This window comes from Muntiacus reevesi, chromosome 1 (assembly GCF_963930625.1).
Source record: "Muntiacus reevesi chromosome 1, mMunRee1.1, whole genome shotgun sequence".
NCBI lineage: Eukaryota > Metazoa > Chordata > Mammalia > Artiodactyla > Cervidae > Muntiacus > Muntiacus reevesi.
Genome location: NC_089249.1, coordinates 150663315 through 150688427, shown reverse-complemented (window position 1 = coordinate 150688427; position 25113 = coordinate 150663315). Strand labels below are relative to the sequence as shown.

General features: G+C 46.3%; 1 long non-coding RNA gene across 2 annotated transcripts; it reads right to left on the bottom strand.

The window, feature by feature from the left end:
- Nucleotides 1-684: 684 nt before the first annotated feature.
- On the bottom strand, nucleotides 685-24231 carry LOC136164194 (uncharacterized). 2 transcript variants are annotated; one of them, XR_010662320.1, is made up of 4 exons: nucleotides 24156-24219; nucleotides 13803-13963; nucleotides 3439-3585; nucleotides 685-1752 (listed from the first exon to the last, which is right to left on the bottom strand). It is a non-coding gene; the product is annotated as an uncharacterized lncRNA (long non-coding RNA). The 2 variants fall into 2 exon arrangements; XR_010662318.1 differs by having other exon boundaries at nucleotides 686-1752; nucleotides 13803-13966; nucleotides 24160-24231.
- Between the last annotated feature and the right edge of the window lie 882 nt (nucleotides 24232-25113).

Genomic DNA, 25113 nt, shown 5'->3' with positions numbered 1-25113 from the left:
GAAATGGTAACCCACTCCAGTATTCTTGTCTGAGAAAAGTCCATGGACAGAGGAGCTACAGTTCCTGAGGTTGCAAAGAATCACACACAACTGAGCAAACACACACATTGTTGCATAAGCAACAACCCCATGCTTAATGGGAACGACAACAGCTGTTTTGTCATGTTCAGCGATTCCATGGACGTTGGACAGGGCGTGGTAAGGATGCCCATCCTCTGTTGGCACAGTGTCTGAGGACTCAACTAACAAGATTCCAACAGCTGGGGCTGGAATCTTCCAGAGGTTTCTTCCCTCACACATCTGGTGCCTAGGCTAGAATGACTCAAAAGCTGGGTTCGGCTGGGATTATTGTGGCCTCTCCAGTGTGACTTTGCTGTGTTTCAAATGGGAGAAATCTTGAGAGGGTGCTTTCCGAAAATCCGAGGGAGAAGCTGCAGGAATCTTTATGATCTGGCCTCAGAAGTCACATATCATCATTCTTGCTGTACTCCAGTGGTCAAAGCTTCACAGTTTCTTCCAGACTTCACCTGGGAGAAGTTGATGGGATGAATATCAAAGAATTTGCAGCCCTCTCTTTTTTTAAACACCACCCACCACTTGTAGGAATTTATCACAGGAAGTAATACAAGTGCTGGAGATCTAAAGGACTCACAGGGGTTGGTTAAATAATTGGTGGTACAGAGTGTCAATACCATGAAGTACCATTTAACTCTCATAAAAGATGATATAATATGACAGAATATGTTGCAAAATGGAAAAATTTGGCTGTAGAGTGAATATATAGTAAAATACTTTTTGGTTTAAATAACAGAGTTTGGGGAAGTTCCCTGGTGGTCCAGTGTTTAGGACTTGGCTCTTTCACTGCTGTGGGCCCAGGTTCAATCCTTGGTCAGGGAACTAAGATCCCACAAGCTGGGTAGCACGGCCAACAAAACAAGAATAAAGTTTTTCTAAATTACAGAAATACTCAACAAACGAGTTTTTTTCTGTGCCAGCGCTGAGCTAGGCACTGGGTGTACAGAGTAAATAAGGACTAGCTTCTTGCTGTGAAAGAACTTAGAGTCTGAGGGTAAGGATAGTAGAGTAGAAGTGACTGACATGTAAGAGGAAAGGGGTTTCTATTTGGTGACTTTCCAGAGGAGATGACACTTCAGTTGAGTTTTGAAATAAATTGGCCAGACAAATTAAAAGGAGAGGTGTCGTAGTCATGGGGATTGGCCCCCCACCCCCACATCCCTTCCACCAATTATAACCTCTCTTCTATTGTTGGTGACTGATTTAGAAATGGGCATGTATGTGACCCTGGCCAATGTGAGGTGAGGGAAGGTCTGCTAGGGGGCTTCTAAGAAGAGTTACCAAGTGCATAATAAAGAGACACTTGTATGGCCTCTCTTTTTATTTCTTTACTATTTGCTGGTTGCACTGAGTCTTCGTTGCTCTGCATGGGCTTTCTCTAGGAGTGGCGAGTGGGGGCTACTTGTTGTGATGCTCGGGCTCCTCATCGAAATGGCTTCTCTCGTTGTGGAGCACGGGCTCTAGGTACGTGGGATCAGTAGTGGTGGTGCACGGGCTTAGTTGTTCCAAGGCATGTGGCGTCTTCCCACACCAGGGATCAAACCTGTATCCCCTGCACTGGCAGGCAAATTCTTCATCGCTGAACCAGCAGGGAAGTCCTTGACATGGTCTCTTTTTCTTCTGGTGGATTTTGTTATGTCTGAGTGAAGCATGAGTCTACTACCATCTTCTTCTAACCTGGAGAGGATTCTGTGTTAGAATGAATCTGATCCCAAGGGTGGCAGAGAAAAGAGACCAAAAAGAGCTGACTCCATGTTTTTGAGCTGCTAATTGTATAGTGCCTAGGACCCATCGTACCTCCATGCCAAGTGAAAGCAGGGATTTCCTGATTGTGTGAGCTGGTTTGAGTCAAAGTGTTCTGTTACTTGCCACTGGCAGAATTGTAACTATTACAGAAGAGCATTCTAGGCACCAGGGTGAGAGAGACTGACGTGGCGGCAGGGGAAGTTGTGTAGGAAGGAGGAATGCCAAGGGCTGATGACAGAGAGGCTATCAGGGCCTGGTCTTGACAAGATTATGCCACCGAGGTTTCCAAGACTTCATCCTGAGGGCAATGGGGAAACAGCCAAGACTTTTCAGCACTGAAGTGATGTGTTCAAATCTGTATCTTAGGAAAATCACTCTAATAGGTAAGAACAGTTTGCAGGAGAGACAGAGCATGTGTGTGTGTTAGGGTAGGGAGATCATTTGGAAGACTTTGAGCAATGGCAGTGAGAGGGAGAGCGGGAGAAAGTCAGGACACATTAAGGAGTCAGAGGTGGGTGCCAGGCTAGGTGATGATTTGGTTGTGGTGGAGAAGAGAGGGGAAGAGGCAGCCACCCAGGACTCAGGCTTGGGCATCTGGGAGAATGGAGGTGCCGTGTCCTGAAAAGGCAATGCCAGAAGAAGGTTTGTGTGGGTGTTTCCAAGCTTTGTTAAGAGCTTGGTCTAGACATGGTATGTACATGCTGCCTCAAGGTACTTGTAAGGAAGCTTACTAAAGGTCATCTCTCACCTTTCTTCTGATAACCATCTTTAAAAAATAAAAATTACTTGGCTGTGCTGGGTCTTAGTTGCAACACTCAGAATCTTCACTGAGGCATGTGAGATCTTTTGTTGCAGCATGCGGGCTCTTACTTGTGGCATGCGGGAACTAGTTCCCTGATCAGAGGTTGAACCTGCATTGAGAGCACAGAGCACTTAGCCACTGAGCCACCAGGAAGTCCCTGATAACTATCTTGATTGGCTGTGGGGAACTATCCCTCCATCACAGGATAGAGTCCTGGGGGCTTGCCATCATTGTGCCCAAAGGGTGGACCATGATCTAAGCCTGAACAATTAAATGCTTTCTTTGGAATCTGAACCTTGACCTGTCTCAAACAAAGTAATCAGTCATCCATTCCCCAAGATGAGATTTTTGTCATCATCTGTGCTCCCCTGAACTTAGAGCCTGAGCAGGGCTTTTGTGCAAGAAGTATATTTGGGAAGGGATTCCAGGGAGCAGGAGAGAGAAACTGGGAAGAGAAATCTAAGCCAAAGGTTATCCCATTGTGTGCTAAAGTCCACAAGGACTTTCTGAGGATTGGAGCATGAGTCTCAGAACAGTCTGCAAGGGAATAAAGGGAGAGGACCACATCCATTGGTGCCTGGCCTTACTGGGTAGAGATGTTCACCACTGCATCGCTGGGTGACCCCTGAGTGCATGCCAAGCAAGTTCCCACAGGCACCACAGGTGGCACCCTGAAAGAAGCTTGGAGCGGGACGTGTGAGGCTGAGGTGTGTCCCATTTTGAGATGAAGGATTGTCAGTGCAAATTGGGTCAAAATCCATGCAGAGAAGGGAGTCAGAGAATGTGAGCAAGGCCCAGAGATGTCTGATACACACCTCGGAAGGCAGTCTGCTGGCTCCTGCTGCCAGAGTCTCCAGCACCACACCCACGGTGACCTCTCCAAGGCCTGCTGGGCCACCTGCACGCCGCATCAGAGCCTTCCAGTGGACTCCTTTCCACCTCCCATTCGTCTGCTTCTGTCACTTAAGATAAAAAATGTTAATTTTTTATTGCAGCATGTGACATCACAGAGCGCAGACTCAAACACCGCTGTAGAGCAAATAAGAAAACATTTTCCTGTGGTGTTTCTTGAAATGTCCCTTGGTAAAGCTGAAGGGCTGAGGTGTGTCTTCCTTGGGTGTGCCCCCCGCCCAAGGCATTGTCCTCCCTGAATCCATGAGAGCACGTGGACTCGAAATGGGAAGGGGTCACTTACTCTTGCCTTTCTCACCCATGCTCCTGTCTGAGAACAGCAAGAACATTCCTATAACCCATCAACAGTCCTGGCTGGGTGTGCTCCCAGGCTCAAAGAGGATCCTTAATGGACTACAACTGAGAGTGGGCCTGTTTAAACCAAGGTTTTGGGCCTGGGCGGGGGCGGGGGGGTGGGGGGTGGCTTCATGAGTTTACGGACACAAGATGGAATCACACTGTAATTAAAATATATTAATTTCTCTTTGTGTGTGTATGTGCTTCGGATACACATTGAGCCAACTTTCTTTAGTAGAGATAGTACTGATGCTGACAGGGTATTGCTTTTAGGGAATCATGAAGAAAAGGCAGGGAAAGAAATATAAGCAAAGACTTGGAGTCTTGGAATAGAGTGGTGTGTTCATTTCCTCATTCTAGAGACATGAACTAATCTTAGGTACTGGCTACCCATGCTCTATGTCTAATAAAGAGCTTTATGTCTAATAAAACTGACAAATATAAAGCTTAATAGGAAATAGTAAGAGCTAAAATAAAAGGATGTGTAAGGTATCACAGGGAGTGAGAATTTTATTACGGGAAATCTAGAAAGACTGCCCAGAGAAGGAAGTGCTTGAGTGGGCCTTAAAGGATGGGGAGGAGTTTCCAGGCAGATGATGGCAGGACAAGAATTCAAGACAAGCAATCAGCACAGCACAGTCCCAGAGGTGTGAAGCAGCGTGGCTCAGAAGGCATGCCGTCAAAGGTTACTATAGCGGGAAGTCGCTAAGAGGGTCGTACTTGAATCTACAAGAAAAAGGAAGCCATGGAGGATTTAATTGGGGAAATAATATTCCTGTATGCATGTTTTACATATTTTAAGTAAAACATATGTGTGATGTAGAAAAAAGTTCAAATGGTACAGAAAAAGTGAAAAGTAAAAGCCCTCATTGTCTTTTTCTCCCCTTAAACCCCCTCAGTTAACCATAACAGCTAACTGGTAGCAGTTTCTTGTGTATCCTTCCAAATATTTCTATAACCCGAAACACAATTTATTTGTATATCCCTTCTATTTTTAACAAATGAATTCATGTTATAGTGATATATACTATTCTGTAGCATGCTCATTTTCTCTTAGCAATATATCCTAGACATCTTTTCATGTTACATATAGGGGCACCTCATTCTTAACAGCATAGGGGAATAGATTACCCTCCAAAATTATTATGCCCATTTATATAGTCACTAAGCATGTATGAATGTTCCAGTTAGCATTCTACCCATCTTTTTCATCTTGACAATCTAACATCTCATTGGGATCTCACTGACAATCTTGACAATCTGGTATCTCATTGTTTTAATTTGCATTAATTGAATTATAACTAAGGTGCTCATCTTTTTATTCTGTTTATTAACTGTTTTGTTTTTATGCAAACATCTTGTTCATATAATTTATTTACTTTTATATCTGTTAGTCATTAATTTATTAAAAATTATATTTTAATGAAGTTAGACTCTTATTTATAAATAAGTTATAATAGTATATATATAATGCATAATAATTATCTTTTGACTCTGTTTACAGAGTTTTTGCTATATGGAAATTTCAAGTTTTTTATGTCCTCAAATTTGTTAATTTTTTTCTTTAATAGCTTCTGGGTTAATGTCACGCCTTATAGTCTTTGGCCATTCCTAGGTTATGAAAAAATTCACCTGTGTTTTCCTCTAGCACATTTTTTATTTCATCATGCATGTTAAAACCTTGATTCTATCTGGAGTTTAATTTAGATGTGTTCTTCTTTGCTAGCAACTTGCTCTCTTCATGGTCGTGTATACTCGCAATTACTTCTTCCATTTGTTTAATCATGTTTGGATTTTCTTAACCAAGAGGGAGTCTTCCATTTCCAATTTAGGATTGAGGCTTGGAGTAAGAACCTGTGCCCACACTGCAGGTGATAAAGACAAAAGGAAGAAGGAAATTTCGAAGCCTCTGTCCTGTCGGTATCCAAGACCTTTCACATTCTACACAAGAAGGATCAATGTGAATGTGGACACTTGTTATGTCCTGGAAATGGGGGTGGGGTGGGCAAGTGTGTAAAGTAGTGACTGGCGCTGTTGAGTGTGTGATGGCTGAGGCACACTCACAGACGCTGTAGGAACTGTCCCTGGGAGCAGCCATCTGGAGGGCAGAGTGATGCACTATTCCTCTTCTTGACCCAGCAAGTCTGCTTCTGGGGGTTAATGCGAACAGATAGCCAGAGAAGCCCAGCTTTCACATACTGGAGAGTTTATCACAATAAAATGAATAAGAAAGAAACATTCAAACAGTTGTAATAGCCAGAGGTTATGATGAGATAAAGTAATGATGCTTCAGCCATATTAGAGAATATTTTACAGCCATTAGCAATTGTGTTTTAAAGAAACAGTCAATATCATAGAGAAAGTTTATGATATAATTTTAAGTGGAAGACGTAAGAATATAAACTACTTATAGAGCATGAGACGTTTTTTTCCCCCAAATTATATGTGTATGAAGTGTGAGTCTGTGTGTTCTGTATCTGCTAGTTAGTACCTTTGAATGCGAGCAAGTCCCTTAGACTCTCTAAGGGTCAGTTTTATCCTCTGCAAAATGGGACACCGGTGAGTCTTACCTCATGGGGTTGCTGTGGGGATTAAATAAGACTGAATAACAGCAAAATATGAAAAGTAATTAAAGGCCAGAAAGAAATATCTTAATATGTCAACCATGGCACAGTTACAGATGCTTGCACTCTTCTTTACAATATTTTGGTATTTTCAAATTTCTAAAATGGTATAATATAACTTGGAAGGAAATGTGTTTAGGTAAGTGAGAAAACTGTTCCTGTTGTTCTTTCAACAGCAAGCTCTATGGCTTGAGTGTAAACAATTAATTTTTTTAAACAGAAAATACAGGGGATTCCCTAGTTATCTAGTGGTTAGGATTCTGTGCTTCCACTACCAGGGGCCCAGGTTCGATCCCTGGTCAGGGAAATAAGATCCCACATGCGGCAGGGGAAAAAAAACAATAAGGCATAAAACTGGTCAGATACAGGGAAAGCGAATCTTCTTCAGCCCTGTCCCAAAGGCACCAAGGGCCTCTCTGTGGTGACCCCCACTATCACCGGTTTGTTAATTGCTTTTTCCTGTGGCTTTTGAGAGACAAAAAGATTCCCACACCTAGTGACTTAATCTGGATCTGACAGCAACCTAACCCAAAGCAGCTTAAGCAAAACAGGGAATTCTTTGCTCATGTAGCTGAAAAGCTCAGGGGTGGCTCTGGCAGCAGGTTGGCTGGGTTCAGGCACTCAACCACCACCATTAGCATGTGTTTCTAACTCTCGGCTTTGCTTTCTTTGGTGTCAGCTTCATCATTAAGACTGCTGCTGCTGCTGCCAAGTCGCTTCATTCGTGTCCGACTCTGTGAAACCCCATAGACGGCAGCCCACCAGGCTCCCCAGTCCCTAGGATTCTCCAGGCAAGAACACTGGAGTGGGTTGCCATTTCCTTCTCCAATGCATGAAAGTGAAAAGTGAAAGTGAAGTCACTCAGTTGTGTCTGACTTTTAGCGACCCCATGGACTTCAGCCTACCAGGCTCCTCCATCCATGGGATTTTCCAGGCAAGAGTACTGGAGTGGGGGGCCATTGCCTTCTCCTCATTGTTAGACAGGCTCTCCCTTTTTAAAAAGCCTCAGAGATGGTCACTGCTGGGTCCAGGCGTATGCTCTACCTGCGTAGTAAGTCCTGTGAATGAGCAGCATTTCCCTCCTGGTAGCTCTGCTGAGAACCCCAGGTTTTTCCTCTTATTGACCTGAAAAGAATCACGTGACCACCTCAAGCCGCATCCCTGTGCTCAAGGCCAAAGAGTGCTCTGACCAGCCAGGCAGCCTGAGGTCAGCCTCACAGAACCGAGAGTTCCTGAAAGGAAGAGTGGGCTTTGCCACCAAAGAAGGGGAATGAAAGCTGAACAGGCAGAGGAAGCTAGGTGGCCACTGTTCTATTCTAGCACTTCTAGAAGGGTAGTCCACTTGCAAAGTGAGTTACCCTCTCCTTTTCAGAGATCCATGTAAAAAGTGAGGCGTCTGCGTTCCTGCCCATGGCTTCACGTGTGCCTGGCCTGACTGTCCCAGGGAGGCCTGGGTTTACTAACCTTCTGCCCAGCTACTCACACTGACTTCCCTTCACCCTAGGGAGTTAGCTTCTTAAGGTACTTTTTGTATTTCAGTGAATTCAATAAGCGTTTTATTTTTTTAATTAAAGTATTTATTAGTGTTATCATGAATAATAAGCTGTCTGTTAAATTAAAACCTTTCATTTTTATTTTATTTATTTTGGGCAGCATGTGGTATTAGTTTCTTGACCAGGGATTGAAAGCCTGACTGCTACATTGAAAGTACGGAGTCTTAACCACTGGACCGCCAGAGAAGTCCCTCAGTAAGCATTTTTAAAAAGCACCAAAAGGGAGTTCCTGGTGATCTAGTGGTTAGGATTCGACGCTCTCACTGCCAAGGCCCAGGAGGGGAGCTGAGATCCCTGCAAGCCGCCAAAAGTAAATTAATTAATTTAATTTAATTAAAAAATAAACATAAAGCACCAAAAAGATTTGTGTGACATCAAGGGGAAGGAGGACTGGGCTGGGCAGGGTAGAGGGCTTTGGGGGAAGATTAGAGGGAGAGAAGGAAAGACTGGGTCCTGGCTCAGAGCATTTGCACACGTGCTAGGTCTCTTCAGTTCTGTCTGGCTCTTTGTGACCCTGTGGACTGCAACTCGCCGGGCTTCTCCGTCCATGGGGTTCTCCAGGCAAGATTACTGGAGTGGGTTGCCATGCCCTCCTCCAGGGAATCTTCCTGACCAGGGGTCAAACTCACATCTCTTATGCATTGGCAGGAGTGTTCTTTATCACTAGCACCGCTGGGGAAGCCCCAGCTCAGAGCAGGAGGACCCATTTTCTGAGTGCCAACCATGTGCCAGCCACTTCTTCAAACACACTTCATGTACTCCTCACACACCTGGGAGGAGTGAGGCATTCATATCCCCATTTTATAAATGAGGGAACTGAGGCACAGGGAAGATAAAAACACTGGCCAAAGCCTCTCAGGGAACCAGTAGCAGAAAAGGGATTCAAAGCCAGGTCTCTTGTCCTTCTTTTCCTTCTGCTCCATCTTCCTGGCTTAGGAACTCACAGTTACCCTAGCTGGTTCCATATGGACCCCCAAACTCTATCCCTAGTCCCAGGTGTCTCCCTGAACATTTCTTTCACAAAAGATGGAGCCAACAGGGAACCCAACCGTGTAAACAATTTGTTGTAACTAGTCTAATAGATTAGCAGTCTCCTCTCTCCCTTGCTCATTTGTTTGCATCTACCACCCCCATGCCCATATCCCTTCTTCTGGGCCTCAGTTTCCCTGGAGAAACTCCTGTTTCTGCTGAAGTCTAGGTAGAGGAGAACTCACTCTCTTCATTCATTTATCTATTTATTTATTCAGAAAACCCTCACTAAGTTTCCATTGATGTCAGGCCTATGGCAAGAGCTTGACGAGGGAGCCCCTGCCTTTCAGGAAGCTCATAATCTAGTGGGGGCAGGGGAGGCTAATCACAGCACTTGGCCTATTGTGATCAGTGCTATGAGGTCTATAGGGTACTAGGGTGGCACCTAACTACACCCAGGCAGCGGTGGGATGAGGGTGGGCAGTCAAAATAGGCTTCTTGAAAGAGGTGACATTTGAGGAAGCCTTAAAAAATGAGATGCTGGGGTGTCCCTGGTGGTCCAGTGGTTGAGAATCTGCCTTGCAAGGCAGGGAACTTAGGTTTGATCCCTGGTCATGGAACTGGAGCCTGCATGCCACAGAACAACTAAGCCCACAAACCGTAACTGCTGAGCCAGTGTGCTACAACTAGAGAGTCTGTATGACGCAACAAAGGTCCCACGTGCTGCAGCCAAGACCTGACACAGTGAAATAAATGTATTTTAAAAGTGAGACGCAGTTCATCAGGTACAGAAAAGGGCATTCCAGGCTAAAGGACAGTATGTGTGTCTACGACATTTGTCATATTCATCACTGTCCATCTTCTTCTGAACAGTCTTTCTATATTTCTGTGATTCTCCCTAATGGATTCCACCTTCCCAAAATAGAAGATAGAGCATCAATTCCCAGCTTCCCTTGCAGCTAGGAAACAGTCATGTGACCTAGCTCTGCTGATCATTCAGGACTTTTCTCCAAGAAAGAGCAGCAAGAAGAAAGAGAACCCCAATGAGATGGCACTTTACTGGTGCAGGTGGTTTGGAAGGTAGCACAGGGTGCTAGGCTGAGTCCCTGACACAGATGTGGCATTGGTATTGTGGCAGTAGCAGTAGCAGGTTTCCGTGAAGCTGAGGTCCTAGCACTTGGTATTTGCCAGAGTGATGACAGAGACAGAAGGTTCTGAGATGGCCAGTTCTGCAGTTTGTTCCTAGAAGTGATTTTATTATTGAGTCTGCTCCTCTCATCCTCCTGATGATTCTCTGAACTCCTAACACCTGCAACAAACCCAATTTCTGCTTTCACATGCTCAAATGGATTCTGTTATTAGCAACTAACAGCCCTGACTGATACACACAGGGAGGTCAGTTGCTGTGGTGGCTGATGCGGTATACCTGGGCCAGTCCACGGAGGACCAGCACCAGGCTAGAGGTTGGGATGAAGGCAGTAGGGATCTATAGAAGGATCAAAGCAGAGTAGTGGCAATGACTGGGCATCACTCTCTGGAGGCCAAGGGTAACACAGATACCGACTCAAACATCATGAGGTTGGAGGATTGGGTCCTTATTTTCAGATCGACGGAAAGTGTAGTTTTTAAGGTTTGAAAGCACGAGAAGAGGTTAAGAGCATGGACTTTGTCCATACTCTGCGCCCCAGTTTCCTCATCTTCAGAATGGGGAATAAATTTACCTATCTCATATCTTAAAGATTAAATTAGTTAAATTGTAAAATGCTCAGAACAGCGCCTGGCATTTAGTAATTAGCTATTATTGTTGGGAGCAATACTGAAAGTGCTTGGGTCAGGGATTTAGGGTGACAGGTTTCTGGTCCTTGTTTTACCACAGCTGTGATGTGCCTCCATCTCTGATGTATGAAATGTGAGTACCGGACCTCTGATCCTGCTCTCATGTGAGAAGCCAGCTCTTCGCTCTGACGTCTCAGCCCTGCCTCTGCCTTGGCCCCCAGAGGCACCTAGAGTTAAGTCCAATCAGGAACCTTTCATCACTTGACTTCCTGTTTGAAACAGCTGATCACTCCGTCCTTGGAACGTGGTCTTTCATGATCCCTTGATATCCTGAACTCCTGGATTTCCTTCATCCCTTCTGGCTGCTCTTTTCTCCATCTTCTTCCCAGTTTCTCATCCTCAACCACCCTCTTAAATGTGGGCCTTTCTCAGGGGTATGTCCTAGGCCTCTCCTCTCTCTTCATTCTGTACTTTGTCCCCAGTCCATGTCTTCAGTTCTCAAGGCTTCCTCCACTTCCTCTAAGTAGAAAACATTCATGTCACATCTTCATCCAGATCCCTCCCCTGAGCTCCAGTGCTGCATGGCCACCTGTCTCCTGCACAACTCCACTGGATGTTTGCAATACTTCTAAAAGAGAACTCATTGTTCTCTGCCAGCCCAGACTTACAGCCACCTTCCTGGACGATGGCACCACTACCATCCAACTCAGATGACCAGACCAGAAGCCCTTGTTCTCAATAGGCCTAAAATCTCATTTGCTATCAAGTCTTGCCCACTCCACCCTTTCAGAGTATTTTCTTCATTCATCACAGTCTACACACTAGTCCAGGCCCTCTTCCTCTCTCACGAGGACTTTTGCACCACCCTTCTCAATGGTTTCACTTCATCCAGCCTTGCTCACCCTGATCCATGCTATACGATGGTATATGTTATGATCAGGTGGGACTTATTCCAGAATTGCAAATTTAGTTTAATGTCCTATATTCAGTTCAGCTCAGCTGCTCAGTTGTGTCCAACTCTTTGCGACCCCATGAATCGTATCACGCCAGGCCTCCCTGTCCATTACCAACTCCCGGAGTTAACTCAAACTCATGTCCGTATTAGATCAATATAATTTTATCATAGAGAATAAAAGAGAAACATGATCATTTCAGTAGAGAAATAAATAAATAAATTGATAAAATTTAATATCAGTTCATAATAAAGCTCTCAATAAATTAAGAATAGAAGGAAATTTCTTTAATCTGAGAAAGGATATCCACAAAAATCCTATGTGTGTGTGTGTTCAATCGTGTCTGACTCTTTGAGACCTCATGGACTGTAGCCCACCAGGCTACTCTGTCCATGGGATTTCCCAGGCAAAAATACTGGAGTGGGTTGCCATTTTCTACTTCAGGGGATCTTCCTGACCCAGGGATCTAACCTGTGTGGCTCCTGCATTGCAGGTGGATTCTTTACCAGGAAAACCATTATATTTAATGTGAAACATTGAACACTTTATCCCAAGAACAAAGTGAGAATATACCATCACACTGTTTTTGTTCAATCATTATACTAATGGTCTAGCTGGGACAATAAGGGAAGAAAAAGTAATAAAAAGTATAAAGATTGAAAAAGAAGTAAAACTGCCATTATTTTCTGATGACATCACTGTGGATGTAAGAATTACAAAAAATCTATAAAGTATTAGAATTAATTTAGCAAAGTTTCAAGATATAGGACAATATAGAAAAATAATTATTTTTTCTATAGTAGCAATAGACAATTAGAAAATGAAATTTGAAAATAATACTATTTATAACGACATCAAAAACATCAAATACCTAAGAATAAATGTAATAAAATATGTGCAAAACCTTCACTCTGAAACTTTAAATTAGTGCTTCAGAAAGTAAAAGAAGACCTAAATAAATGGAGGGGTATACCATGTTCATGGATTGGAAGATTTAGTACTTTTTGTGTGTGTATGATGACAGGACTAAGCAAGGGGACAGTGAATATTTGGTTCCTATTCCTATAAGGCATTCAAATAAGAATAATTCTCATATCTATGATAGCAGCTTTATTGCTAAGAACTGCCATGGGAAGTGCCAGGGGAGTGCCCCACTTTCACATGAGGTTCTTATATGGAAACACTCTCACTAACTCAATGACAATAGAGTATACAGTTTGAGTTCTATCTTTATTTGTGGCATTGAATGGTTGGGCTGTCTACCTGCTGTGTCTCCATCTTCATTCCTTACTTTAACAAACTGGTCAGGTTGTAGAATTCGGAGTGAAGGCATTGCCAGATATCAAAGTGACAAATTCTGAGTACAAAGTGACTTGGTGTTCATTCATTCATTCATCAAACTTATATTAAACACCTACTATATACTATGCATTTTACTAAGTATCAGGATACAAGGATGACTTGGTAGCCCAAGAGATCACCTCTTAAGGAAGATACAGACACCTAATCAGTTTCTATGCAGTCTGCTCAGTCTGTACACAATATCAACATACCTAAGTACATAGAAAGTACAGTGAAAATTCAGAAGGAGCAGCATCTAAGTTGGCCTGATAGTCAGATGGAGTTTTAAGTAATAGAGAGTTGTTAGGCCACTATTTGTTAAGGTGCTAATTCTTTTAAAATTGACCTCTAGACTCAGCGAAATTCCAATAAAAAATCTAATTCTGATTCTAAAGTTTATATGAAAATGCAGAGAACCTAAAAAGACAGTGTGATTTTGGAGAATAAAGCTTGAGGACTTAGACTATCATATGTGAAAACTCATTATAAAACTTTAATAATTAACACAATATAGTACTGGCACAGAGTAGTCAAGTAGATCAATTATACAGAACAGAGAACTCAGAAGTAGGCTTATACATTTATGAGCACTTGATTTATGAGAAAATGGCCACTGCAATTCACTAGAAGAAAAGAAGTATTTTCAAAAAACTGGTGCTAGAAATTTAAACGGAGATTGGTTGGAAATGGGTGTTGAATGAACCTTGACTCTTACCTCACACCATACAGAAATGTTGATGCACATGGATCAGGGTCCTTGCTACTTCCCTGGTGGTCCAGTGGTTAAGGCTCCATGCTTCCACTGCAGCAGGCATGGGTTCAATCCTTGGTTGGGGAACTAAGATCCCACATGCTGTGCAGTGCAGCCAAAAAAAACTTCTAGAAGAAAATAAAAGAGAATCTCTTATGACCTTGAGGTAGGCAAAGATTGTTTAAGCATATTACATATATGCTGAAAAAAATCAACCGTAAATGAAAAGGTTGAAAAGATAAAGGAAATGAATATCATTAAAATTATAAACTTCTATTCATCAAAAGATATCACTAAGAGAGTGAAAATATAAACTGGGAGGAGATAATTGCAATACATATGTCAAACAAGAGACTCATAGCTGGAAAATTTAAAGAACTCATATATTGAGGAAAAAAAACTAGACAATGCATTAAAAGCAAAAAACAGACAAGAGACTTGAACAGACTCTTTGCAAATCAACAAGCATATGAAAAGGTGCTCCACATCATTAGTCATCAGTGAAATGCAAATATGAACCACAATGAGATATTGTTGATGTTATATACCTTCTAGTATGGCTAAAATGAAAAGGACCAACATTTTCAAGTGTTTGCAAAAATATGGAGTAACTGGAACTCTCATACATTGTTAATAGGCATATGTATCGATGCAATACTTTAGAAAACTGGTAATATTTCCAAAGCTAAAGATATATATATATTCTGTCTCAGGAATTCCACTCCTGGACATATATTCAACAGAAATGAGCACACGTATATCCATCAAAGGAAATATACCAAAACATTCATAACATTATTTATCATAGCTAAGAATTGGAAATGACCCAAATGTCCATTAACAGTAGGAACTGCCAGGAAATTCCCTGGCAGTCCAGTGGTTAGCACTCCATGTTTCCATTGCAGGAAGCAATGCATTCCTTCCCTAGTTAGGGATCTGAGATCCTACAAGCCATGTGGCATGGACAAAAAAGTAAAATAAAATGATTAATTAAAAAAAATAGTAGAATAGATAAATAAAATATTGTGTGTGTGTGTATATATATGTATATATATATATATATATATATATATATATAGTGAAATATTGTGCTTCCCTAGTGACTCAGATGGTAAAAAATCTGCCTGCAATGCAAAAGACCTGGATTTGATCCCTAGGTTGAGAAGATCCCTTGGAGAAGGAAACGGCTGTATGCATGCTCAGTCACTTCAGCCATGTCTGACTCTTTGTGACCCTATGGACTGTAGCCCACCAGGCTCCTCTGTTCATGGGATTCTCCAGACAAGAATACTGGAGTGGGTTGCCATGCCCTCCTTCAGAGGATCATCCCAATTTGGGAATCAAACTCACATGTGCCTGTGTTTCCTGCATTGCAGGCTGACTCTTTCCCACTGAGCCACCTAGGAAGCCCAGGGAATGTCTACCCACTCCAATATTCTTGCCTGGAGAATTCCATGGACAGAGGAGCCTGGCAAACTACAGTCTATGGAGTTATAAAGAGCTGGACATGAATGAGTGACCTACACTTTCACTTTCATGGTGAAATGTTATATAGCCATGAGAAAGAACAGGCAATTGGTACATGTGGCAATACATATGACTCCCTTGAACATAATATTGGGCAAAAGAAACCAGGCACGATCAAGTACATACATACTTTTATATGGAATTCAAAAACAGACGAAATGAACATGTGATGATAGAGATCAAAACAGTGGTTGCTCTGTGGGTGACTTGGTTGGGAGGGTACATGAAATAGCCTTCTGGGCACAGGAAATGCTCTGAATCTTGATTGAGTGGTGCTTATAATTCATTAAGAGGGGTACTTTAGATTGGACAATCTTCTGTTCATAAGATATGCCTCAATTTAAAGAAAAATGTCTCCCCATTGCTTACAGGAGGAAATCCAGATTTTTTTTTCAGAACACTAACCTCAGTGGCAATTAGTTCATTTTTTGGCTCCTACTCAATACCCACCAGACTGTAATCTCCATGAGGTCAGGACCATGGCTATACCTTTCACTGCGGTAATCCCAACTTCTAGCAGAGTCCCTGGCAAAGAGCGGATGCCCAATCAATACATACTTTAAGTAAATCAACGGATGAGTAGTGGCTTTATCTTGTTCCAGTAGCGACACTTCTGGGTTCCACCCCTCAGCCAACCTCCCGAGGTTTCTGGACGTTTCCCAGCGCTGTCCAGTAGTGGACAGCAGTTTACTCCTGCTCATCCTAGTTAAACCACCAGGGGCTCTCACCTGGGCCCTCCCACAGCCTCCCAAATGCTCTCCCCGCCCACCTCCCTCCCCTCCCCTTCTCCACCCAGAAGCCTGGATAGTGTTAATAGGTCATTATCAGATCACTCTCTTTTCAAAGCCCTCCCGGGGTGATCCTTTACACTTAGAAAAAAGTCCCAGGGTTCACAAGGCCCTTCTGGACTGGTCTTTGCCTGCCTCTGACGGCTCTGCTGTGACTCCCTTTTCACCCGGGGAACACTCTGACCATGCTGGATTTCTCTCTGTGCCTCAGTCAGGCTAAGCTCGCTTCTGCCTCAGGGAATTTGCACTGCTGTTCCCTCTGTCTGGAACGTTCTTCCTCCAGATCTTGGCCTGCCTTATGGATACTGAGGTGTTCCCCCATGGCCCCCTTCTGGGCTGAGGTCCTCATTCTCCCAGTTGCTGAGTGTTGCGGGCAGCAGCTAGCAGTTGAGACTCCGTGGGAACGCCTCTAACCGAAGGCAGCTGGCTTGCTCCTTCCTGGAGGCACCTACCCAATGATTGGTCAGTGTATGGGTACAGAGGCCTGCCTGGTGCTGGGACAACTCTTTTTTGAAAAAAGATGTCTTTATTTTTGGCAGTGCTGAGTCTTCGTTGCTGTGCGTGGGCTTTCTATAGTTGTGGCAAGTGAGGACTACTCCCTGTTGTGAAGCAAGGGCTTCTTATTGCAGTGGCTTCTCTTGTTGTGGAGCTCAGTAGTTGTGGTGCATGGACTCAGTCGCTCTGTGGTATATTGGATATTCCTGGACCAGGTATCCCTTGCTTTGCAAGTTGAATTCTCTTTTTATTTAGTTCTACCAGTTTATTGCTACCTACCCATCTCTCTCCACCCTCATGCACGCATGCTCAGTTATGTAACCCCAAGGACTGCAGCCCACCAGGCTCTTCTGACCATGGACTTTTCCAGGTAAGAATACTGGAGTGGGTTGCGCAAGTTAAATTCTTAACCACTGGACCACCAGGGAGGCCCTGGGATAACTCTTAAAGGCTATCTTTCCTCCTTGACCAGTGTGGGTGAGCTGAGGCCTCTGCCGTGACTGTAACATAATCCCACTTCTCCCTCTAATCTAGGCTGCCTCTCTCCCTGGCCCATAGGTGTCCCGTGAGCCTGTGAGCAATCCAACAAACTGCCTGGATACAAATTTCCATCTCAGCATCTGCTTCCCGATCTGAGCCACCTGGTGGGATCTCGTCATCATTCCAGTCTCAGATAAGCACCCTCCCTGGATGTGAGAGCTGGATCATAATAAAGGCTGAGCAGTGAAGAATTGATGCTTTTGAGTTCTGGTGCTGGAGAAAACTTTTGAGAGTCCCTTGGACTGCAAGGAGATCAAACCAGTCAATCCTAAAGGAAATCAACCCTGAATATTCACTGGAAGGACTGATGCTGAAGCTGAAGCGCCAATATTTTGGCCACCTGATGCGAAGAGCCGACTCATTAGAAAAGACCCTGATAGCTGGGAAAGATTGAAGGCAAAAGAAGAAGGGGGCAGCAGAGGATGAGATGATTGGATGGCATCATTGACACAATGGACATGAATTTGAGCAAACTCTTGGAAATAGTGAAGGACAGAGCATCCTGGCCTGCTGCAGTCCACAGGGTTGCAAAGAGTCAGATACGACTTAGTGACTGAACACACACACTGGTCACCCTGAGGAATGCTGCCCCAATCTCTCTGTCACCCTATGGTATTTTATTTTTATCACATTTTGAAACTTCTTATTTTTGTTCATCATCTTCCCCATTAGAACATTCATTTCCACCAAAGCTGCTGTCTTGTCCACACATTGTCCCCAGAGCTGATGACAGTGCCTGGTGCATAGTTGATACTCACTAAATATTTGTGGGTTGAACATCTGTGGGCAGAGAAGTGAGTGGGTGAAGGAATGAATGACTCTGTGAGTGATGCCTGCCTTTCCTACTCTCCCCTGCCCCACCCCACCCCCAGAGTCCCTGAGCCAGGCTGCAGCCCCCTCCCCCATGTGACCTGGGCTGAGCTGGGGCCTCCTGGGAGGATGGAGCCTGCAGCCGCCTTGGCTGCTTGCCCTGTATTGATCAAAGCTGGGAGGCCTGCTGGCTGAGGTCTGTCCCAGCCCATGGGGGCGGGGGAGTGGGAGGGGGACTCTGGCTGAGATTCGAGCAAGGCTTGCCTGGGGCAGAGCAATGCTGGCTAAAAACCCATCTGCTGACAGCACCTCTTCCCCACACTTCTCAGGGGAGGCTGGACTAGCCCCGGAAGGGCAGGAGGCTGGGCAGGAGGGTGGGCAGGCAGACAGAGGCAGGACTGTGGCAGGGCTTAGGCAGTGAAGGCTCCTGGCCCCTTGCAAAGGTACACATTTGATCTTACACCACTGTTTATGGAGATCCTATACGCGCCCTCTGTAAGGACCAAGGAGTGGACGTCTATACAGATCTGTCAAGCGCCCCTTGAGCAGGCAGCCCTGTGCAAGACCCAGGAGTGAGGTTCTTGTGAGCTCACGTTCCAAGGGGTGTCATACTTGTAGCAGCTCACTGTGATCCAGGCCACAGGAAGGGAAAAAATGCTGAGTGAAGGGAGGTGCTGACTTGAGAATGAATAATGGAGATACTTCCCATGAGGCCAAAAGGGACCTTTATGCAGAGAGGAGAAGTGACTGCCCCATGGTCACAGGGCTCTTAGTAGTTAAACTGAGGCTGGAGCCTAGTCTCCTACACTGTAGGTGGACTCAAGGAGTAGGATGCTCTGGCATCCAGTCCTCTGCATGCGTGTATTGAGCACCTCCTCTGGGCCAGGCCATGTGATGTGTATAGGAGATGGTATGGGGAGGAGCCGGGCACCCGCCCTGACCTCAGGATGTCATAGCCCAGTAAGAGTACACACACATGCATGCACACACACACACACCCGTAATTCAAACTGGTACTGTGATGAAGGTACATAGAGCTAGGAAACTGGATGACAGGGGAAGAGCTTATTATCTGCATCAGCAATAACCTGAGAAGCCCTCACAGACAAGGTGGTCTTTGAACTGTGTCTTAAAGACGGGTGAGTTTTAAAAAGCAGGAGATATTGGGAAGAGGCAGGGCAGCCCAGGGTTAGGCATGGCGTGAAGAAAGATGTGGAGGCTGCTATCTTCAGCTGCCTCTGCCAAGACAGCAGCCCCCTTCCGGCTCTCCAGTCTCCAGACTCCTCATTCTTCTACCCACAAGCCATACTACTGCCAGTGTCCTGAAATGCAACTCTTAGCATATGCCACTTTCCTACTGAAAGCCCATCAGTGGCTCCTCACTGTCCTCTGGATAACATCCTGTCATCTGGATAACATCCTGTCATCATAGAACTTGAATGCAAGAGGTCCCTTCAGGCATCCTGTGTCCACCCACTCCCATTTTACAGAGAAGTAAACTAAGGCCCAGAGAAGATCACACAGCAAGTCAGGGGCCAAGCTGGAACTAAAATAGTGGCCTTCTAAACTCTAGGCTTCCCTGGTGGCTCAGACGGTAAAGCGTCTGCCTACAATGCGGGAGACCTGGGTTCGATCCCTGGGTTGGGAAGATTCCCTGGAGGAGGAAATGGCAACCCACTCCAGTACTCTTGCCTGGAGAATCCCATGGATGGAGGATCCTATTAGGCTACAGTCCATGGGGTTGCAAAGAGTCGGACACGACTGAGAAAGCACAGTAGCAGCAAACCCTAGTCAGGGCTCTTTCCCTGTCACCTCACCTTCTGCTGTTCCCCTACCACCCAGGTGATATTTACAGAACATCCTCGTCACTGGCTAAAGTCTGGGAATATTATATCAAAGCTAGAACAGACCTTAGCTAGGACTTAACTCAGGCCCTCATTTTACAGATGAGCAAGTTGAGACCAGGAAGGCAGGAATTGAATCACTGTGACTTATCAGCTTCGCAGTTCATAAAATACTTGCACAAAGTAGACTAGGTGAAAAAGTTTTATTGCGCCCATTTAATAGATGAGGAAACTGAGTCCCAAAGAGCCAAGCAGTGGCTCAGGGTCACCTGTGGCTTCATCTGTTCATTTCTCATGTATACATTGTGCATTTGCTCTCTGTCAGACCCAGTTCCCTGGGCCAAGCAAGTAATAGGACTGTTCTGCGCTCTGGGTGCTCACCGCCTACTTGATGTTTCCAACAGACTGCAGCTGTGATGCCCTGCAGTGAACACCCGCATAGGAAGTCGGGGAACTGGGGAGCCCAGGGCAAGACTTGGGGGGAGCAGGTGGGAGGAAGTCTTTCAGGGGAATTCAGGGTGGGAGAAGGGAAAGAGGGAGTTCCAGGCAGGACCCTGGCTAGCCTCATGTTTCCCGCCTGCCAACCCCTTCCTGCTCCTTCCTGGAGGATTTAAGACTGTGTAGAGCAGTTGTTTTAAATTTCCGGGCAGGGGGCTGCAGAGAGGGAGGGGGCTGCAGGCCGTCTGGGGTGCGGGCTGCTATTTACCAGGGCCCTTTGTGGGATGCAGCTCTCCAGGCTGGAGACTCCCACAATTGCTTCCAGCTGGGCTGTCAGTCAGCCCTGAGGAGTTGAGGGTAGGTGAAGGGGAGGGGGCAAGAGAGGAGCGCAGTGGCAGGAAGGGTCTCCGCTCACCCAGGGTTCCCTGGCCTCCCTGGGTGGCTGCTCTTGCAGGCGTATCAGGCCTGGCTGGGCATCCTTGAACATAAATGTATCTATAAACTGGGAATCCATCCAGCCTGGACGGTTCTGAGCTTTATGGCCTTTATGCACTTAATCTTTCATTTCCTCTCCCCTGCTTCATCTCCCCGCTCACTTCCCCTCTTTCCCGGGAGGAATTGCTCTGTTGCCCCTCCCCCATGGCCCCTTTGTCGGAACCTACCTATGCGCACAGCTGGCCCTTGGTCTCTGTCTGGGCCCCCACCATCATTCCCTTCAGTACAGCAGTAGCGAAGGAATACTGCCTGGCGTAAAATCTCCTCTTAGCTACTTAGCACCCAGAGGACAAACTCCTCAGCCAGGCAACCAAGACCCTCCGCCCTCCCTCTCTGCTCCCCTCCGGCACCCCCAAGCTCCAGCCAGAGGAACCGGAGCGCGAGGCCGGGTCAGTGCTTTCCCCTTGCTTGTTGGGTCCCTCGGCCAATGACCCATCGCCCGTCTTTCCCCATTTGGCTCAGTGCTTAGGCGTCACTTTCCAGACGCCAGCTCCCAGGGCGGATCGGGGCCTGTCCTCGGTGTGCCTATAGCCTTATTTTCTGACAAGGAGAGCTCTATTCAGTTTGTTTGCCTCACAAGCCTATCAATGCGTGAAGAGGGTGAAGCTTTGGACATTGCGTAAGACTATATCAATTGGAGGGAGGAGAGGCTAGTTCTCCTCCATCACTTCGGGGTCCTACTTTCACAGAAACATATTCCTTTTACCTTAAGAGACATTTCGTGGCTTTTTCCTTGTGGAATCTTGATAGAAACCTAGGACTAAATTCTGGGGGCAGGACATCTCTGGTATCCCAGCACCTCACCAGGTTTTGGTTCAGAAATCTCTCATATGAGAGATCCTCCTGTTTTATATAAGGAGGCTCTTGTATATACAAGGGAGACCAAGGCACAGAGAAGGAAAGGAACTCACCCAAGGTCACACAGCAAATCAAGGCAGGGTTGGGACCAGGTCCTTTAAAAGACACTAAAAATACTGAAAAGAGCCCTTAGGTGGGGGCCAGGAGAAGAGTAAGTTTTAGCCCACTTTAACGGCCCTCCAGTCCCAAACAAGTCACATGCCCGTAATCTCCGTTGGACACCTCTCCTGTCCCCCTCCCCCACCTGGTTTCCTTCCTGCCAGTTCCGATGGTGGGGGTGGGGAATATTTTTTGAGAGTCGACTGCTCCTTTAAGACGCCTCCCTCCCTCTCTTCCAGGCTGGTGGGAGAGCTGGGCCAGGACCTGGTGGGGGCCGGCGCAGGGGTGGGGTGGGGCGGAGGTGGGGGACCTGCAGCGGGGGTTGGTGGCAGGTCCTAGCTGCCAGGCCTGGTAGGTCCAACACTCAGAGAATGAGTCTGCTCAGGACAAAGAATGTCAAATGTCCCTTTTGTTCTGGGGCGGGGTGGGGCTAGAGCCTGGCCGGCATGGAGAAAAACAGAGCAAGATGGACCTGTCCAGGTCAGCACTGGGTAGACAGGGGTCTCCTCTCTAGGATCCAAGAGGGGGAAAGGTCAGACAAATGAGTCTAGTCTGCCCTGCTGGGTCTGAGAGTGCCTTGGCCTCCTGTTATGGGAAAGCCACTTGCCTGGTCCCACAGCCCGGAGGCAGGAACCTGGTAGGTCTGGGTCCCACGGATCATGGTCACGAGGCTTTCTCAGTGGGTTCTCCCCTCACCCCCCAGCTGCAAAGGTGCAGAGCACGGTGCACTCCCAGTCTTCCCCAACCCCCCCCCCCCAGAGGGCCTCATCGCCCCATCTCACAGGGGTGGGAAGTGACCATCAAGGAGGGCAGTGACTGTCCCAGGTCACTCTAGGGAAGAGCTGCACCAGGATTTGGAATCAAGCCCTGGAACCTGTCCCCTTTCCCTTGAGGGCAAAGGTCACTCCGGACAGATTTTTAACTGGACAAAGGGATCATCTGAAAGGTGAAGGGACTTGCCTCAGGTCACTGAGCCTGTCTGGGACAGGGACTGGCAGCCTTACCCTCCTGCCTGCTCTGACTGGCTTCAGACCCCAAAGAACTAAGACGCGAAACCTCAGAATGTGGGAGCCTCACTTCCTCGGGGCCAGATGAAGCCCCCGGATTGTACCTTGGAGCCCTAGGGTGACAGCTGACTCTGTATCGCCTGTGTGTCTGTCACAGTGTCTACACTCTTTAAGGCTGAGTTTGCTCCCCTGAAAAATAGATTCTGCCCTGTAGGGTGGCTGGGGCCCTAGAGACCGTGGAAGCAATGGTGAGCTGTGCTGACCCGGGGGCTCACTGAAGGCGAGCTCCCTCCTTCCCTTCCTTTCTTCCTCTCTCCCTGCCTCCTCTTGCCTCTTTGGTCTTGAGATCAGATCGGACCTGATTGATGGACCACAGGAAGCTAGTTCAGCAGAGGCTGGGAGAGCCAGGCAGGGGAGCTAGAGGAGGAAGGAGGCAGGAGAGGGGAGCGAGAGGAGCAGGGGGAGGAGAAGGAGGTTGAGAAGGAGGCTTGAGAGAGCCTTGTCTTAAGATTCCTTTTCACAGGCAAGAATTCATTTCCTAGGGGCTCATAGCTCTTGAGTTACTCACTGCTGTCTCACCAACCCCCTCCCCCAGGAACCCCAGACTGTCCGGGAAAGGAGTGTCCCCCTCCTCGTCCCACTGTCCTTGGGAAGGCCCTGTCTAAGCACTGGAAGAACGGATCACAGAGTTGGGTGGCCCCGGGGCCTGCCAGGAATTCCCCACCTCATGGGCCCGCTGCCTCTGGAAAGGGGACTGGAATGAGGGTGGGGGATGAACTTGTCTTGAAGCCAGTGAGTATTCAGTTCTCACTGAAGCTGCATATTTATTTGGGGTGGGCTGGGGAATCTGGAGGAGATTATGGGAGCTCTAAGGCTGCACAAGACCCCCACCTTGGTGTCTGTCTCCTTAGGTCCAGGTCTCTCGAATGTGTTCCCCCCACATCCACATGTTCCCTGCCCTCCACTTAGGCTGAAAAATTACCCCGCTACGAAGGAGTGGGAGATGATTGACTTCAGGTTGTCCCCCTCTGCTAAGGCTGGATTGATTCTTAAGTCTCTCAGGGAAGATGCTCAGGCCCTTTAAAAATAAATAAATAAATAAATTGAAGACCAGATTTAAAGTCTTGCCTGAATGCTCCCAGCCCAGCTTCTCCCTCCCTCCTCCCCCTGGAGCTCTTGCAGCCCCCACTGCCTGAGTCCCTCCTGGGCATTTAGGTCTTCTAGTTGAACGGGAGAGCAGAGAGGAATCCAGGGTTCTTTGAGGGCCTCCAAAGTGCCAGCTCGGCTCCCTGATGCAGGCCTTACCTCTCTGACTTCAACCTCCCAACAACCTTTTGAGCAAGCCGCGTGATCCCTCCCCTCCCCTGTACAGAGCCTGGCAGAGGAGAAAAGTTGGGCTGAGAGAGGGTGGGGAACTTGCCTGAGGTCACAAACTGGCAGAGCTGGGGCTGGTCTTCAGGTCTTCCAAGCTGAGTTCAGAGTTCTCCCCTACACCACCCCTGCCAGTGAGCTCCAGGGTCAAAGTGCAGGATCTGGCTGAAACAGGCCGGCATCAGAGCTGGGAGGAGCCTCACAGGCCATTTTAGATGAACCTGTCTCTTCTGAACAGAGAAACAGAGAAAGCAAGGGGCTTAACCAGGGTTCCAGAGCAGTTATTCTAGGTACTGTGCATGGTGCTAAAGGCTGGGAACAGAGTAAACATAAGGAGAGATGCTGGTCCCATGTATCTTTAACTGATGGGAGACAGCAGGGCACTTAAAGTTCTGATAAGGGAAGTATGATGGCCTTTAATTGCACAGAGCTGTCCCTAACACAGACTATGGCTCTTTGGAAGGCTTCCTGGAGGAGGTGATTTCAAGGACCAGTAAGGGAAGAGTGCTTCAAACATGGGAGTTTTCTCCATTCTCTGCCCCCAGGATACTACTGAAGAGTTTCAAGTGGTGAACTACATTCGGACTTAGGGTTGCCAAGTAAAATACAAGATGCCTGATAATCTTAAACTTCAGATAAAAAACAAATAATTTGTTTCTAGTATAGGTGTGTCCCATGCAATATTTGGGATATACACGAAAAAGATTATACATTGTTTATCTGAAATTCTAATTTAACTGAGTCCTGTATTTTTCATTTATTTTTTTATTGAAGGATAATTGCTTTACAGAATTTTGCTGTTTTCTGTCAAACCTCAACATGAATCAGCCATAGGTATACATATATCCCCTCCCTTTTGAACCTCCCTCTCATCTCCCTCCCCATCCCACCCCTCTAGGTTGATACAGAGCCCCTGTTTGAGTTTCCTGGGCCAGACAGCAAATTCCTGTTGGCTATCTATTTTACATATGGTAATGTAAGTTTCCATTTTACTCTTCCCATA